This window comes from Pongo abelii, chromosome 1 (assembly GCF_028885655.2).
Source record: "Pongo abelii isolate AG06213 chromosome 1, NHGRI_mPonAbe1-v2.0_pri, whole genome shotgun sequence".
Taxonomy (NCBI): Eukaryota; Metazoa; Chordata; class Mammalia; order Primates; family Hominidae; genus Pongo; species Pongo abelii.
In genome coordinates, this window is record NC_071985.2 from 205,402,161 (window position 1) to 205,420,645 (window position 18,485).

General features: G+C 45.1%; 1 long non-coding RNA gene across 2 annotated transcripts; it reads left to right on the forward strand.

Moving 5' to 3' along the window:
* The first annotated feature begins 7,327 nt into the window (after nt 1-7,327).
* Nucleotides 7,328-17,810, forward strand: LOC129051776 (uncharacterized). Of its 2 annotated transcripts, none has more exons than XR_008516248.1 (2): nt 7,328-10,753; nt 11,904-17,810. It is a non-coding gene; the product is annotated as an uncharacterized LOC129051776 (long non-coding RNA). The 2 variants fall into 2 exon arrangements; XR_008516247.1 differs by having other exon boundaries at nt 15,379-17,810.
* The last annotated feature ends 675 nt before the right edge of the window (nt 17,811-18,485 follow it).

Here is an 18,485-nt window from a genome sequence, read left to right on the forward strand (position 1 = left end):
CGGTGCTGCTAATTATAGAACTGAACCCCAGATATTTAGAGGTCAGAGGGCACAACCCTGCTCCCCCTGGCCTTGGGGAAGCTCCAAAGATGCCAGACACAGGGAATTCACCTTATTTGTGGAGCCTCAGGAAAAGCCTTCATTCCTTGAAATGTCATTGGTAACTTCGTGTGGAACCTCAATCCCTATTGCTGGAAGTTTTCTTCCTTCTGCTACCCGTCCTGGCTAGCACCCCTGCCACCCTCCTCGAAACTTTGTAACAAGGTGTTCTGCTGGATCTTTGCTCACCTCTCCCTCTGGCCTTCTCTGACTCGTCTTTCACCACCCACTTCCTAAAACATGGGTGCTTCCCCAGTTTCTGTTTTTATCCCTCTTCCCTCCAGACACTCTCCCTGATCTCATCCACTTCCTGGCCTTCAACTCGCCTCTTGCCAGAAAGTTGCCTCTACCAACACCTCAGCACCTCCAAGCTAAATTCATTTTCTATTCATTTCAAACGGAGCCTCTTCCTTCACAGTTTTCCTCCAGAGCTCCTTTTTTTGTTTCCATTTTAAAGTTATTGTTTATTCTAGACAGGGAATACTGCCAGGGGTGAGGGTGGATAAGACCCCCAAGACCCCCTCTGAGACTTCTAAGTCTAAGCTTACAATTCCAAAGATGAAACCGACTTGGTTTCCTGCCTCCAGATTCTTGGGAAAAAGAGATTAATCTCACCCACCCCTGAGCTCCCAAGGCACTTGAGCTGGATCTCTTTTCACATGTATCACATTCTACCTAGTTTTGTTTTTTGTTTTTTTGTTTTCTGTTTGTTTTTTTTTTTTAGTAAATAGAGACAGGGTCTCAATATGTTGCCCAAGCTGGTCTCAAACTCCTGAGCTCAAGCGATTCTCTCACCTCAGCCTCCCGGAGTGCTAGGATTATAGGCATGAGCCACCATGTCCGGCCACATTCTGCCTTGTATTGTAATTTTCTATGTACATGTTTTATCTGACCCTTTTTTCTTTTTATTAGTATTGTTTTTTAGAGATGGGGTCTAGCTCTGTCACCCAGACTGGAGTACAGTGGCATGATCACAGCACGCTGCAGCTTCAAATTCCTGGGCTCAAGCGATATTCCCTCCTCAGCCCCCCAAATCAATCACTGGGGTTACAGGTGTGCACTGCTGAGTCTGGCTTATCTGATCTTTTTAAACTCCTTGAGGGCAGGGTCTACATCTTTTTTTTTTTTTTTTTTTTTTGAAACAGAGTCACACTCTGTGGCCCAGGCTGGAGTGCAGTGGCCCGATCTTGGCTCACTGCAACCTCTGCCTCCCAGGTTCAAGCAATTCTCCTGCCTCAGCCTCCTGAGTAGCTGGGATTACAGGCAAGCGCCACCACGCCCAGCTAATTTTTGTATTTTTAGTAGAGATGGGGTTTCACCATGTTGATCAGGCTGGTCTCGAACTCCTGACCTTATGCTCTGCCCGCCTTGGCCTCCCAAAGTGCTGGCATTACAGGCGTGAGCCACCGGGCCTGGCCGGCAGGTTCTACATCTTGACATCCATCTCTTGCCCTATGTCACCTAGCAAAATGTCCTGTCAATCATATGCCCTTGGTCATGGAATCTTCCTTTGAATTAACTTCCTCTCTAAACTACCCTGTGTCAGCTTCAGCTTTCATTTAAAAAATTTACTATGTGGCCAGGCGTGGGGGCTCACGCCTGTAATCCCAGCACTTTGGGAGGCCGAGGTGGGCGGATCACGAGGTCAGGAGATCAAGACCATCCTGGCTAACATGGTGAAACCACGTCTCTAATAAAAATATAAAAAATTAGCCGGGCGTGGTGGCGGGCGCCTGTAGTCCCAGCTACTTGGGAGGCTGAGGCAGGAGAATGGCGTGAACCCGGGAGGCGGAGCTTGCAGTGAGCCGAGATTGTGCCACTGCACTCTAGCCTGGGTGAAAGAACGAGACTCCGTCTCAAAAAAAAAATTTACTGTGTAATGTCAAAGTCCAGATCAAAAGGCTTCACTGGTATTTCATCAGCTACAGAATTAAGATCAAACTCCTTGGGTGGGCATGGTGGCTCATGCCTGTAATCCCAGCACTTTGGGAGGCCAAGGCAGGCAGATCACCTGAGGTCAGGAGTTCAAGATCATCCTGGCCAACATGGTGAAACCCCATCTCTACTAAATATACAAAAATTAGTCAAGCGTGGTGGTGCACGCCTGTAGTCCCAACTACTCGAAAAGCTGAGGCAGGAGAATCACTTGAACCGGGAGGCAGAGGTTGCAGTGAGCTGAGATCGTGCCACTGCACGATCTGGGTGTCAGAGCGAAGCCCTGTCTCAAAAAAAAAACAAAAACAAACAAACAAAAAACCAAACTCCTATCTTAACATTCAAGGTTTGCCAAGATGCACCTTAATTTACCCTTCCATTCTTATCACCTGCAACACCCATGTTTCTTGTTTGGCCTTCAAATCTTTCAGTACTCTTCTTGCAAATCTCTACCCATTGAAATAGTATCCATCATTCAATGCCTTCATTCCTGTCTGTGGCCTGAAGCAAGACTTTAAATGACACCTCCTCCAAAAAGCTCAGCTGAAAGTAATCTCACCCAGTCCTCAACGCCTTCAACACATTCTTTTTATCTCTTTCTACCACTGATCTCCAAACTTGGTGTATGCTTGATATCATGTGTATATATCTCACCACTTCCCTCCAACTGATGATAAAAATCTCTTATTGACCACGTGTACAAAGTGAGAAAACTTGAGCTCAGAAAGGTAAAATTGGCCAGGCATGGTGGCTAACATCTGTAATCCCAGCATCTGGGGAGGCCAAAAGGGAGGATCCCTTGAGCCCAAGAGTTCGAGACCAGCCTGGTCAACATGGAGAAACCCTGTATTCACAAAAACTACAAAAATCAGCAGGGTGTGGTGGCATGTACCTATAATCCCATGTACTTGGGAGGCTGGCCAACATGGTGAAATCCCATCTCTACTAAAAACATAAAAATTAGCCGAGTGTGGTGCGAGCGCCTGTAATCCCAGCTACTCGGCAGGCTGAGGCAAGGGAATAGCTTGAACCTGGGAGATGGAGGTTGCAGATTGTGCCACTGCATCAAAAAAATAATAATGATAAAAATAAAAATAAAAACAAAAATTGCTTATCAGGGTCACACAGTATCTTCTTCTGACTGCACAAGGCTGTGTTAGAGCACTTTTTTTTGTTTGTTTGTTTTTTGTGAGATGAAGTTTCCCTCTTGTTGCCCAGGCTGGAGTGCAATGGTGTGATTTTGGCTCACCGCAACCTCTGTCTCCTAGGTTCAAGCGATTCTCCTGCCTCTTCCTCCCGAGTAGCTGGGATTACAGGCATGCACCACCACGCCCGGGTAATTTTTTATTTTTAGTGGAGATGGGGTTTCTCCATGTTTGTTAGGCTGGTCTTGAACTCCCGACCTCAGGTGATCCACCCGCCTCGGCCTCCCAAAATGCTGGGATTATAGGCATGAGCCACCACTCCCGGCCTGTTCCATTTATAGAGCACAGGTAGAGTAAATTTAGCATAATTCTTAAAGCCCCTAGGATTTTCAGAATAGTCAATGAGCACTGGCTTCAACTTATAGTCACCGGCTGCATTAGCCCCTAACAAGAGAGTCAGCCTGTGCTTTGAAACTTGGAAACCAGGTATTGGCTTCTCTTTTTTTTTTTTTTTTTTTTTTTTTTTGAGATGGAGTCTCACTCTGTCACCCAGGCTGGAGTGCAGTGGCACAATCTCGGCCCACTGCAACCTCCACCTCCCAGGTTCAAGTGATTCTCCTGCCTCAGCCTCCCGAGTAGATGGGACTACAGGCACATGCCACACGCTCTGCTAATTTTTTGTATTTTTAGTAGAGATGGGGTTTCACTATGTTGGCCAGGATGGTCTCAATCTCTTGACCTCGTGATCTGCCTGCCTCAGCCTCCCAAAGTCCTGGGATTACAGGCATGAGCCACTGCTCCCAACCTGGCTTCTCTTTAGCTATGAAAGTCTTAGATGGCATCTTCTTCCAATAGAAGGCTGTTTGTCTACATGGCAAATCTGTTGTTTAGTGTATCCACCTTCATCAGTTATCTTAGCTAGATCTTCTGGATAACTCACTGCAGCAGCTTCTCCATCAGCATGTGCTGCTTCGCCTTGCATTTTTCTGTTATTGAGAAGGCTTCTTTCTTTCAACCTCATGAAGCAAACTATGCTAGGTTTAAACTTTTCTACAGCAGCTTCCTCACGTCTCTCAGCTTTCCTAGAATTGAAGAGAGTTAGGGCCTTGCTCTGGATTGGGTTTTGGATTAAGGGAATATTGTGGACGGTTTGATCTTCTATCAAAGTCTGAGTGAGACTGCTCAAACTTTCTTCTATCAGCAATAAGGCTGTTTGCTTTCTTATCATTCATGTATTTATTGGAGTAGCATTTAAAATTTTTCTTTAAGAATGTTTCCTGGCCAGCCATGGTGGCTCACACCTGTAATCCTAGCACTCTGGGAGGCCGAGGTGGGCGGATCACAAGGTCAGGAGTTCGAGACCAGCCTGGCCAATATGGTGACACCCCGTCTCTCCTAAAAATACAAAAATTAGCCAGGCGTGGTGGTGGACACCTGTAGTCCCAGCTACTTGGGAGGCTGAGGCAAGAGAATTGCTTGAACCCAGGAGGCAGGGGTTGTAGTGAGCCGAGATCAGGCCACTGCACTCCAGCCTGGGAGACAGAGCAAGACTGTCTCAAAAAAAAAAAAAAAAAAAAGAATGTTTCCTTTGTATTCACAACTTGGCTATTTGGCTCAAGAGACCTAGCTTTTGGCCTATCTTGGCTTTTGGCATTTGTTCTTCACTAAGCTTAATGATTTCTAGCTTTTGATTTAAAGTAAAAGACATGCAGCTGGGCTTAGTGGCTCATGCCTACAATCCCAGCACTTTGGGGGGCCACGGCAAGAGAACCGCTTGAGCCTAGGAGTTTGAGACCAGCCTGGGCAACATAGCAAGACTCTGTCTCTACAAAAAATAAGAAAATTGGCGGGGCGCAGCGGCTCACGCCTGTAATCCCAGCATTTTGGGAGGCTGAGGCGGGTGGATCATGAGGACAGGAGTTCAAGACCAGCCTGGCCAAGAGACCAGCCTGGCCAATATGATGAAACCCCATCTCTACTAAAAATACAAAAATTAGCTGGGCGTGGTGGTAATCCCAGCTACTCGGGGAGGCTGAGGCAGGAGAATTGCTTGAACCCAGGAGGCAGAGGTTGCAGTGAGCCAAAGATCGCGCCATCACACTCCACCCTGGGGGACAGAGTGAGACTCCAACTCAAAAAAAATAGAAAATTAGCTGGGCTTGGTGGTGCATGCCTGTAATCCCAGCTACTTGGAAAGCTGAGGCAGGAGGATTGCTTGAGCAAGGCACTCCAGCCTGAGTGACAGAGCGAAACTCTGTCTAAAATAAATAAATAAAGTGGGTCGGGTTTGATTTAGATTGCTTGAGCAATGCATTCCAGTCTGGGCGACAGAGCAGGACTCTGTCTCAAAAAAACAAAACAAAACAAAACAAAAAAATGCATTATCTACAAAGTACAGTAAGGTGCAGCACAATAAAACAAGATATGCCGGCCGGGCGCGGTGGCTCACGCCTGTAATCCCAGCACTTTGTGAGGCCGGCCGAGGCGGGTGGATCACGAGGTCGAGATCAAGACCATCCCGGCCAACATGGTGAACCCTGTCTCTATTAAAAATACAAAAAAAAAAAAAAAAAAAAAAATTAGCTGGGCGTGGTGGCATATGCCTGTAATCCCAGCTACTCATAAGGCTGAGGCAGGAGAATCACTTGAACCAGGGAGTCTGAGGTTGCAGTGAGCCAAGATCACGTCACTGCACTCCAGCCTGGTGACAGAGCAAGACTCCGTCTCAAAACAAAAAGACAAAATAACAAGATATGCCTGTAGTGAGTCCTTAGTGAATATTTTTGAATGAATGTGTATGAGTTACTCTCCTCTGTTGAATAACTCCTTAGAATCTTTAAGGCAGTCACTAAATCATTCCCAAAGCTTCACTTACATAGTAACTTTGTGAGAAGAAAAAGCAAAAAATTCTTAGAATTTTTTTTTTTCTTTTTTGAGACAGTCTCCCTCTACTCACTCTGTCACCCAGGCTGGAGTGCAGTGATGTGATTATAGCTGACTGTAACCTCAAACTCTTGGGCTCAAACTATCCTCCCAAGTAGCTAGGACTACAGGTGTGCTTATGCTGTCCAGCCAATTTCTTTTTATTTTTTGCAGAGACGGGGTCTCAGTATGTTAACCAGGCTGGTCTCAAATTCCCAGTCTCAACTTCCTAAAGTGCTGGGATTACAGGTGTGAGCCACTGAACCTGACCCAAAATTCTAATTTTTTTTTTTGAGACAGAGTCTTGCTCTGTCGCCCAGGCTGGAGTGCAGTGGCGCAATCTTGGCTCACTGTAAACCACCACTTCCTGAATTCAAGCAATTCTCCTATCTCAGCCTCCTGAGTAGCTGGGACTACAGGCACACGCCACCACGCCCAGCTAATTTTTCTATTTTTAGTGGAAACGGGGTTTCACCATGTTTGCCAGGCTGGTCTCGAACTCCTGACCTCTGGTAATCCACTTGCCTCAGCCTCCCAAAGTGCTGGGATTACAGGTGTGAGCCACCGCGCCAGCCTTTTTTTTTTTTTTTTTTTTTAACACAAGGTCTCAGTCTGTCTCCCAGGCTGGAGTACAGCAGCACAATCACTGTTTACTGCAGCTTCAACCTCCCAGGCTCAGGTGATTCTCCCACCTCAGCCTCCCAAGTAGCTGGGACTATAGGTGCACACAACCACCCCTGGCTAACTTTTGTATTTTTTGTAGAGACGAAGTGGGGGGTGGTTCACCACGTTGCCCAGGATGGTATTGAACTCCTGAGCTCAAGCAATCTGCCCATCTCAGCCTCCCAAAGTGCTGGGATTACAGGTGTGAGCCACCACGCCCAGCCTTGATGTTATCTTTTGTGACCTGGTCTCCAAGAAAGAAAAGCCAGGAAGAAGCACAGACATTAAGAGTTACTGAGCTTCAGCAAGAATTCAGGATACATCACTGTCTCAGGTAACTCTCGCCACAACGTTGTGAAATAGGCTATTGTGTCTCCATTTGACTGATGAGAAAACTGAGGCTCAAGAGGTAACACGTCTGGGCCAAGATCAGATAGGTTAGTAATATGCTGAGTAAGGATTCCAACCCAGGCAGGAATGACTCCTATGCAGAAACTCCACCACTCCATTAATGAGACAAACACATGAATATGTAAGAAGCCGGCTGGCAAAAGGAACTGATGCTTAAAGCAGATATATTAATTGGAAGTGAGAAACATAACTGTCAAGCGACCTGTAATTGAGAGGCCAGGACATTCCTCTTTGTAGGAGAGCCTTTACTGAAAGCCAGATTTATCATCTGAAGGTGGCTAATGCAGCTAGAATCTGAGCAAGTGAAAAGACGAATTATTGAACTGCTCTACTGAGCAACTATCTGCTGGTCGGGGCTCCAGTTCCTTCCTTCCCTCTTTCATTCAGTAAATATTTATTTACCATCTTGTGTGTACCAGGCACTGTGCCTGGCTCTGGGAAATCCAGTGGTGAAGCTAGCAGCCTAGCAGGGCGTGGCAGGGTGCCACTGGCTGGGCACATTCCTCCCCTCCCCACTGCCTTGTATTTTTGGTTGGGTAAAGATCTCCTTCTTCTGTTGCCATACTCTCAACTCTTGCATCAGCTATGTTGAGGCCACTGATTGGTCAGCTATTTTTATTCCTCAATCACCTTCCAGTCCCAAAGATACACCTACCTAGACTGGATTTGAAATGTTTTTGAGATGTCTTCAGCCTTAGATGCATTTCAGATTATGATCCTAATATGATTGTCATCTGTTCTGTATTCATTCTTCCTGAATTAGTTTTCTAGTCTCAAATTCTGAGATCACTTTACTATAATGACCTTGTAATGGGACCATTCTGGGGGCTGTGATTTATCACCCCAGATGTCATTTTCTGAGCTCTTCTTATTGTTTTCCTCCCCCACCCGCTAATCACAGATACAATTCCTGCCCAGCGGGGAGCTTTCAGGAAAGAAGTTCCACTCCAATTGGTTTGATAAAGCCAAAGGAGACCCATCCTTCAAGGCTTAGTCACACATTAATTCAATTACTCATGAAGCAGGCATTGTGCTAGGTGGGGAGGGAGGTCCTTCCTGCACAGAGCTGACAGGTGCCGAGCTGTCAAGCTACACAACCAAAATTGTCCTCTGGAGTTGTGCATTAGCAGGCAGTACAACCACAGGCTCCCAGAAACAAAGCCAACTATCTCCTAAGAGCACTTCCCAGGAGTCAGGCAATTCGGGTGCCAGCTTTTAGCCAAGTAACCCAAACTGAATTTTTTTTCCCAGTTCTTTGAATCTGTTTCCCTATCTGTAAAACAGAGATAGAAATTAGCTCTAAACTTGCAGAGCCATTATGGAGAGAACTGGTGCCATAGAGAACTGGCAGTGCATATAATTCGTCTTCCTCGATTGCATACTGAGGACAGAAATCTTCAGGTTTGGAAACGTTTACTCTTCTTAAATAAAATGCAAAAACCAACGCACTGGGTGTTTTTCGGCAAATTGCTTAGTTGATTTAGTTTAGTTTTGTCGGCTGAGTGGTTCCTCAACGCCCCCTGCAGGCCAGATCCTGCTATAGCTCAGTCAGAATGGAGTAGGAAAGGGCTGGCCCAAACCGTTTTGAGTTTATAGGATTGTCAGGGTCCATGTCACCGCCTGAAGGTCTTGAAAAGAGGCCAGGCAACAGCTAAGTAAAGGTCTTGTGGTTGCTGAAGATTCCCCCTACTGCCAGCAAGGACCAGAGTCCTAAAATACTTCACAGGCCGAATGCACTTTCCTTTGTTTTGGCTTACCTCTCTTACAAGGCAGGAAGCCTCAGGTCGAGGGAGAGGAATTTGCCCAAGATCCTCTAGGAAGTTGGCCACAGAGTGGAGACTAGAATCTCGAGGTCCAGGGCTACCTACACCTTAATAGGCTGCCCTAGGAGAGAAGCCTCACATTTTCAGAAACAACAACTTCTCCCTTTCCTCTGGTCTCCCTTCCTTCCCCAACCCTCCACTCCTAGAGGCTCTATACATCCTATTCTCAGAGAACCACTCTGAGGCTTGTCCCTGGAGCAACGCCTCTGGCCTGCCACCATCCTGTCCTACCTCTCCCTATCCCCAGCGGAATTCTGTACCCCGACCCCCTCCCTAAAAAGGCCACACTTGGAATCAGGATATCGGAGTTGAAGGTTCCAGTTCCAACCCTTTCTTTGTGAACCTCAGCAAATCACTTCACTTCTCTGAACCCGTTTCCTGTTTTTTCGTTTTTGTTTTTCTGAGACAGGTCTCGTTCTGTTGCCCAGGCTGGAGTGCAGTGGCGTGATCATAGCTCACTTAAGTTTGGAGCTCCTGGGTCCTCTCACCTCAGCCTTCCGAATAGCTGGGTCTACAGGACTGCATGTTAAATGTTAAATGGGGCAATAGTTTACCTCCACCGTTCTATTGTGAGAATGAGAGCTTATGCATGGAAACCCCTTAACAAGGCTTGATGCAGATGAAGTGCTCAATAAACTGTAGATTGTCTATATTTTTACTGTTATTTTGAAGGATCTGGCTCAGTGACTGGCTGATAGTGGTGGGTGTTCAAGAAAGGTGCCTACAACCATTAATATTAAAAGTTTGGCGCACATAGCCTGGCATTTAGTTGCAGTTTAATAAACTGTGGCTAGTATTGTTTTTTTGACCTCAGAACGCCCAGTACGGTTTCAGCGCTAACAACTCCTTAGCGAAAACTGCAGAACAGACTTTTCGCTCAGCAACAGGCTCCTCTTACGTAAACCGCGCCGGCCAATGAGCAGGAAGATGGGCGGGGTTTCTTGGCAGCCAATAGTAGCCCGCAGCGGCGCGCAGGATAGGCCCAGGCTGGTTTCCAGGCTGCATACGGAAACGAATCCCCGTGGCTCTTTGACGGGGGGCGTGTCTTCGAAGTCGCCAGGCTCTGCCTATCAACCGGGTCCTGATTGGTGCAGGCTGTGGCGGCCCGCCCCTGACTCCGCCTAGCCCTGACTCCGCCTAGCCCCGCCTCCGCGAGAAAAGGCTGAACTGCCCCATCCGCTTTTAATTTCTTTCTTTTTTTTTTTTTTTTCCCCTCTTTTCCTTTTCTTCTTTTAAATATACGTTTGGAAATTAGCCGGGCGTGGTGGCGGGCGCCTGTAATCCCAGCTACTCGGGAGGCTGAGGCAGGAGAATCGCTTGAATCCGGGAGGCGGCGGTTGCAGTGAGCCGAGATCGCGCCACTACACTCCAGCCTGGACGACGAGAGTGAAACTCCGTCTCAGTCAATCAATCAGTCAATCGTTTGGTTTTCGTTTTATGCTTTTACTTCTAAATTTATATTTATTGCAAATGTGGAATATAAAAAAGTATAAAGGTGAAACTGAAATAACCCGAAGGTATATTTCCCCCTCTGTGTTTTTTTTTTTTCCGTCTCTGTGTTTTTCAATGTTTTTCAGGCCTTCTGTCTTGAGCTCGTATTACTGCTGTTCATTGATGTATTGTAAAAGCGTAAAACCGGACGTGACCGAAATGCCTATCAAAGGAGACTGATTAGAGAAATAAACGGATTTGTTCACACAACGGCTTATACAGCAAAGAAACAGAAGGTAGCTCCAAGTGCTCTGAAATGGAAAGGTATGCAGGATTTCCTGTTAGGTTAAAACAAAACAAAGCAAAAACCGAGGTTGCGCAATGATACATATAGAACAGTCTCATAGTTGTATACATAGTTACACAGAGGAAACAAAGATCTGGAAAGATGTGTACTGTTTGCAACTGTTACCGTTGGTTAGCTCTGGGGTGGACGGAGAAGGGAGCAGTTTTAAGATTCTTTATATAATACACTTATTTAATATCTATCTATGTGCTAAGTTGTATTACATTTGTTGTTTTTTAAAGAGATCCTTTTAAAGAGAGAAGGGAGGAGAACTCCCTCAAATCCCAATTGCACTACCAAGAGAAACCAACATGTTGGTTATTTTTATAGCATATAAGTTTATATACCGTATTAATAATGTATAGCTATATAGCCTGCTTTTTCCACTTAGCATATTTCATGATAATTTTTGTAATATTAAATATTCCTTAAATATAATTGTTAATGGTTGCAGACTATTCATGTATGCTATAATTTATTAATCCTTATTGAGAACATTTAGGGTTTTCTTCCCAATTTTTCACATATTTCAAGATGAGATAAAACTCTTAAATAATTATATTCCTGATTAATTAAATTCCTAGAAAAATTCATGAGTTGAAGGCTATGAACAAATAAATTTAAGACTTTTTTTTTTTTTAAGAGAGGGAGTCTTGCGGTGTTGCCCAGGTTGGTCTCAAACTCCTGGGCTCACATGATCCTCCTGCTTCAGCCTCTGGGGTAGCTGGGACTACAGGCCACTGTGCCAGACTTTATTTAAGACTTTTGGGCCGGGCACGGTGGCTCATGCCTGTAATCCCAGCACTTTGGGAGGCTGAGGCGGGCGGATCACCTGAGGTCAGGAGTTTGAGACCAGCCTGACCAACATGGAGAAACCCTGTCTCTACTAAAAATACAAAATTAACCGGGCATGGTGGTGCATGCCTGTAATCCCAGTTACTCGGGAGGCTGAGGCAAGAGAATCGCTTGAACCCGGGAGGCGGAGGTTGCAGTGAGCGGAGATTGCGCCATTGCACTCCAGCCTGGGCAATAAGAGCAAAACTCCATCTCAAAACAAAACAAAACAAAAACCAAAAAACAAAAGACTCTTAATGCTAATTGTAAAACTTTTTTTTTTTTTTTTTTGAGATGGAGCCTCCCTCTGTCGCCCAGGCTGGAGTGCAGTGGCGCTATCTCCGCTCACCGCAACCTCCGCCTCCCAGATTCAAGTGATTCTCCTGCCTCAGCCTCTGCAGTAGCTGGGACTGCAGTCACATGCCACTATGCCCGACTAATCTTTTGTATTTTTGGTAGTGACGGGGTTTCACCGTGTTAACCAGGATAGTCTTCATCTCCTGACCTGGTGATCTGCCTGCCTTGGCCTCCCAAAGTGCTGGAATTACAGGCGTGAGCCACCACGCCCGGCCGAAACTCTTGAAAGTTTGTTTCTGTGAACATTATTGATGCCTAAGATGGGCCTGTGCTATCCTTGTGGGGGTGGTGGTGTGTGTGAGAACAGAGCTGAGTAATGGCCAAAATCTGGCTGCCAGGATCAGACAGGTGACAAGAGAGGCAAATATAAATGGCTCAGATAAGCAAAGACATCCAAAAATACTCTGACCCAGACACTTCCGGGCACAAAACTCTTTCTGTCTTGCATTGTCCTGGTTGTACTTGGACATGTGATGGGTCAGAATTTGGTTTACTTAATATATATTATTCAGTCTTCTGGGTTTGAAGAATTTACTAAGATTTTAAAATCTCCAATTTATGATTTCCCTTGGAAAACAGGAAGTTCTGGTAACACTGAGACTGCATTCGAGGGTCCCACAAACCAGACTTGGTTTCTCACTTCCCATAACAGTAACAAATGGAACACTTGATCATTTACATTACCTTCCTGGCCCCTGTGGCAACTTGAGTTCAAAACTCTTGGACAGGGTCAAGATTCCTTAACATGGTATTCAAAGCTTCATGATTGGCTGGGTGCGGTGGCTCACACTTGTAATCCCACCACTTTGGGAGGCCAAGATGTGTGGACCACTTGAGGTCCAGGTTCGAGACCAGTCTGGCCAACATGGTGAAACCCAGTCTCTACTAAAAATACAAAAAAATTAGCTGGGGTGGTGGCAGATGCCTGTAGTCCCAGCTATTCAGGAGACTGAGGCAGGAGAATTGCTTGAATCCGGGAGGTGGAGGTGGAAGTGAGCTGAGATTGTGCCACTGCACTCCAGCCTGGGTGACAGGGCGAGACTATGTCTCAAAAAAAAAGAAAAAAAAAAAAAAGCTCCTTGATAGTCTTGTGCTTTCCCCCTTTCATCTTTGCTTCCTTCCACTCTTGCTCACCCTTGCTCACACACACACTTCCTCAAGGTAAAGTGTAAGGCAGGCAGAATGAGACTTACAACTAGCATTTCTTATCTCATTATCCAGGCTTTTTTAACTAACACATTTGCTTCTTCACTCATTAGCTTGAGGCATTTATTTTTCTTGATAAGACCAGGCCAAAGTCAGCCAATTGGATCAAACCAAATGGAATGGAATGTCCAGAAGTAGAAATTTTGCTGCTATAGGGTGTGCAACTTCACATACAGCTCTTGCCCCTTATTTCCTATGTCTTTCCCCCTTGCTCACTCTGCTCCAGCTATACTGGTCACTTTGTTGTTCTTTTATTTCTTATTTTAGACAGGTTCTTGCTTTGTTGCCCAGGCTGGTGTGCAGTTGTGCAATCATAGTTCACTGTAACCTCAAACTTCTGGGCTCAGGTGATACTCCTGCCTCAGCCTCTGGAGTAACTGGGACTACATATGAATGCCATCATATCCAGCTACTTAAAAAAAATTTTTTTTTAGGCCGTGCATGGTGGCTCATGCCTGTAATCCCAGCACTTTGGGAGGCCGAGGCGGGCGGATCAGTTGAGGTCGGGAGTTCAAGAACAGCCTGACCAACATGAAGAAACCCCATCTCTACTAAAAATACAAAATTAGGTGGGTGTGTTGGTGCATGCCTGTAATCCCAGCTACTTGGGAGGCTGAGGCAGGATAATCACTTGAACCCAGAAGGCGAGGTTGTGGTGAGCCGAGATCGTGCCATTGCAGTCCAGCTTGGGCAACAAGAGTGAAACTCTGTCTCAAAAAAAAAAAAAGAAAAAAAATTAAAAAATTTTGAGCTGGGTGTGGTGGCTCTCGCCTGTCATCCCAACACTTTGGGAGACTGAGGCAGGTGTTTCCATTGAGCTCAGGATTAGGTTTTGGCTTAAGGGAATATTGTGGATGGTCTGATCTTTTATCAAAGTTTGAGATCATGCAAACTTTCTTCCTATCAGCAATAAGGCTGTTTTGCTTTCTTATCATTCGTGTAGCATTAAAAATGCTACTCCAATAAAGGCTGGAGTGCAGCGGCATGATGACTGAACTCCTGAGCTCAAGGGATCCTCCCACCTCAGTCTCCCGAAGCATTGGCATTACAGGCGTGAGCCACTGCACCTGGCCAGCTTCAGACTTTTCTTGTGCAGCCTCCTCACCTCTCTTAGCCTTCTTAGAATTGAAGAGATTTAGGGCTTTTCTCCATATTAGGTTTTGCCTTAAGGGAATGTTGTGGCTTGCTTGATCATCTATCCAGATAACTCAAACTTTCTCCATATCAGCAATAAGGTTGTTTTGCTTTCTTATCATTTGTATGTTCACTGGAATAGCATTTTTAATGTCCTTCAAGGACTTTTTCTTTGTATTCACAACTTGATTGGTGCAAGAGGCCTAGCTTTTGGCCTATTTCTGCTTTCTTTTTTTTCTTTTCTTTTTTTTTTTGAGACGGAGTCTCGCTCTGTCGCCCAGTCTGGAGTGCAGTGGCACAATCTTGGCTCACTGCAACCTCCACCTCCCGGGTTCAAGCGATTCTCCTGCCTCAGCCTCCCGAGTAGCTGGGACTACAGGCGTGTGCCACCATGCCTGGCTAATTTTTGTATTTTTAGTAGAGACAGGGTTTCACCATGTTAGCCAGGATGGTCTCGATCTCTTAACCTCATGATCCGTCCGCCTCGGCCTCCCTAAGTGCTGGGATTATAGGCGTGAGCCACTATGCCCGGCTGCAGAAGAGGTTTTAAAGCTCTCCACATATTTCAATGTGCCACCTGTGCTGAGAACTACAACTTTATTATTTTATTTTATTTTACTTGTTTTTGAGTTGGAGTCTCACTCTGTCACCCAAGCTGGAATGCAGTGGTGCAATCTCGGCTCACTACAACCTCCACCTCCCGGGTTCAAGTGATTCTCTTGCCTCAGTCTCCCAAGTAGCTGGACAGGTGTGTGCCACCATGCCCGGCTAATTTTTGTATTTTTAGTAGAGACGGGGTTTCACCACATTGGCTAGGTTGGTCTCAAACTCCTGACCTCAGGTGATCCGCCTGCCTCGGTCTCCCAAAGTGCTGGTATTACACATGTGAGGTATTGCGCCCGGCCTGAGAACTACAACTTTAGACTTACTGTTGTGAAAATCTCAAACTAGGCTCTATTGCAAACATGTGTTTGCATCATATAGGCATGCATAGACATGCTGATGGGGTTTATGTTACAGCCAAAAAGCTAATGCCAACACCAACCGCTGGCACTTCTATATTTACTTCCAGGAGCCCTTGCCTTTAGCACCCATATCCCACTACCCATGTACCTCCCACTCCCCCACATTGAGGAGGGAGCCAGCTAATAGGCAGCTGAAGCACTGGATTGGAAATGCAACTCAAGTTTGTGGGAGCAAGAGTTCTGAAGTGAAGACCTTGATCAGCACAAACCTGATCATGTGACCTTGTGAAAGTTACTTCACAATTCCCTGCTTCGGTTACTTTGGTTATAAAATTAAACTAATGGAATGGATCTATTTGCTAAAAATATGAGATTTAATGAGCAAATAATTTTAAAGTGCTCCATTAATTCTGCGATTGTTAAATAACTTCACTGCATAAAATTCTATAGAACTCTTTCAAATATATATAAAAAAAAGCACCCCAATTATTCTTTTTTTTTTGGAAACTGGGTCTCACTCTGTTGCCCAGGCTGGAGTACAGTGCCATGAACACAGCTCACTTCCACCTCAGCCTCCCAGGTAGCTGGGACTGCAGGCCTGCACCGCCATTATTATTATTATTTGTATTTTCTGCAGAAATGGGGTTTGGTCATGTTGCCCAGGCTGGTCTCAAGGTCCTGGGCTCAAGTGATCCATCCGTCTCGGCCTCCCAAAGTGCTGGGATTACAGGGGGATGCCATTGCGCCCAGGCCAGCCAGCACGATTCTGACACAGAGGGTTTGGAAGTTGCTTAGACAGATCTGCTCCTGTAGTTCACAGAACTCCTCTGGCTACTGCGGTCCCTTTTTTTCCTGAGTCTTGTTTGCTGAAATCTTGAGATTCTGTGAGAAAATAGCCCCTATTTTTTCCAGTAAATTACTCTTTTTCTTCCCCTTTAGACAGCCAGTGCTGGTTTCTGTTACATGTAAACAAAAAGGATTTTATTTTTTATTTTTTTTAGGCTAGTCAAATGAAGCAGTGGGAGGCAGAGGACAAAAAGAATTTTGACTAAGGCAATAAATATATTATACAAGTGAAGTATTTCCCAAATTGTATTCTGTGGAATGCTATGTTCTCAAATGTTAACAAGTTCCACACAAGAACCATTTATTTCTAAATTCTAAAGTCACATTCATATTATGAATTATATTAAACATATATAGTTACTTTTATTATACCTAATAATCTGTCTTTATGAAAGTGTTTACCCAAAAATGCCAGCAGATTCCATGAGAAACTACCTGTACTACAATGATCGTCAAACTTCGGTGCATACATAACAGAATCAACTGGAGTGCTTGTTAAAGGACTGCTGAGTCAAACCCCCAGTTTCAGCAGGTTTGTGGTGGGGCCTGAGAATTTACATTTCCTTTTTTTTTAAGACGGAGTCTCGCTCTGTCACCCAGACTGGAGTGCAGTGGCGTGATCTTGGCTCACTGCAACCTCCACCTCCTGGGTTCAAGCGATTCTTCTGCCTCAGCCTCCCGAGTAGCTGGGAATACAGGCGCCCGCCACCATGCTCAGCTAATTTTTGGATTTTTAGTAGAGACAGGGTTTTACCATATTGGCCAGGCTGGTCTCGAACTCCTGACCTTGTGACCCACCCACCTCGGCCTCCCAAAGTGCTGGGATTACAGGCATGAGCCACCGCACCCTGCCGAGAATTTGCATTTCTAACAAGTTCCCAGGTGATGCTGACACTGCTGGCTTATGGAACCACTGCTGTAGTATTTTCCAAATTATCCTGATTCTAAGAACCACCTGTGACCTGTGCTGTTTTTTTCTGTGGTTACTGGCTCATGTCACATAAATTCTTACAGGATTCAAGCATGTTTGTGATATTACTCAGTATTTACATCTTGCTTTTACTGCAGCATGATAGAAAAATTAACCACAGGTATATCATAACAAAAAGACCATGAGTTACCATTTTCACAAAGTTCAGATATATTTAAATTAGCCTATTTAATCTTTTTTTGGTTGTTGTTGAGATGGAGTTTCACTCTGTCTCCCAGGCTGGAGAGCAGTGGCACAATCTCAGCTCACTGCAACCCCTGCCTCCCAGGTTCAAGTGATTCTCCTGCCTCAGCCTCCCGAGTAGCAGGGATTACAGGTGCCCACCACCACGCATGGCTAATTTTTGTATTTTTAGTAGAGATGGGGTTTTGCCATGTTAGCCAGGCTGGTCTTGAACGTCTGACCTCAGGTGATCCGCCCGCCTCGGCCTCTCGAAGTGCTGGGATTACAGGCGTGAGCCATCGCGCCCAGCCTATGGTACACCTTTACTGAGGAAACAATTCAGGAACATCACTCTTAGTAAGGCAATTGTTGATTATAAGTCAAAAAAACACTATCATGTACAAATTTAGGGGATTTTGTATCCCTTGTTTTTTTGGTTACAAATATGCAAAATGATGTTTGCTAATACTTGTTTCCAATTTTTAAACTTTTCAAGTGTTGTACTGTTAATAACGTTAAAATAAAAGGCATTTGACTTAGTATGATTGTTTCTTGAACTTCATCTTTTCAGGTTATTTTGTTGCTGGCCACTTGCAAGATTTATAGGTACTATTGAGGCCTCAGTGCTGAGATTCAGCAACATTATAATCATTACAATTCAAAGTGTAGAGTTTTTTCTTTTTTAAAAGAGTTGGGGTCAAACTGCTGCCCAGGCATGTCTGGAACTTCTGGGCTCAAGCAATCTTCTTGCCTCAGACTGCCAAGTAGCTAACTATAGGCACAAACCACCACACCTGGCTGTGTTCAGTTTCATGGGCAAGTCAAACCATCTAGTGTTTTGTCTGTACGGACAAGATCAATGCGACTTCTCCAAGCTTTTATCACTCAATGGCCCTAGAGGCCCTTGTGAGATAGATAGGGTCTTAGAACAAATAACTCATTACAATCCTGGGCAAATACTCTACTGAACTGGTGAACTGAAAATGTTTTGCTAATGGCCCAAATGTCACCTCAAATTTTTTTGCCTAGAGGAGTTACACACCTAGTTTATATAATAATTTAGTTATACTAGGCCCTCAAGTCTAATTTGAAACAAAATACTTGGCAAAGCAAAATATAACCTAAGAAATAATTCTGATTTTCTGCTAATAACAGACTTGGTTTAGTAGTCAAAAAACCTGGACACAAGTCTCACTGCCAAGGTGCTGAGTGACT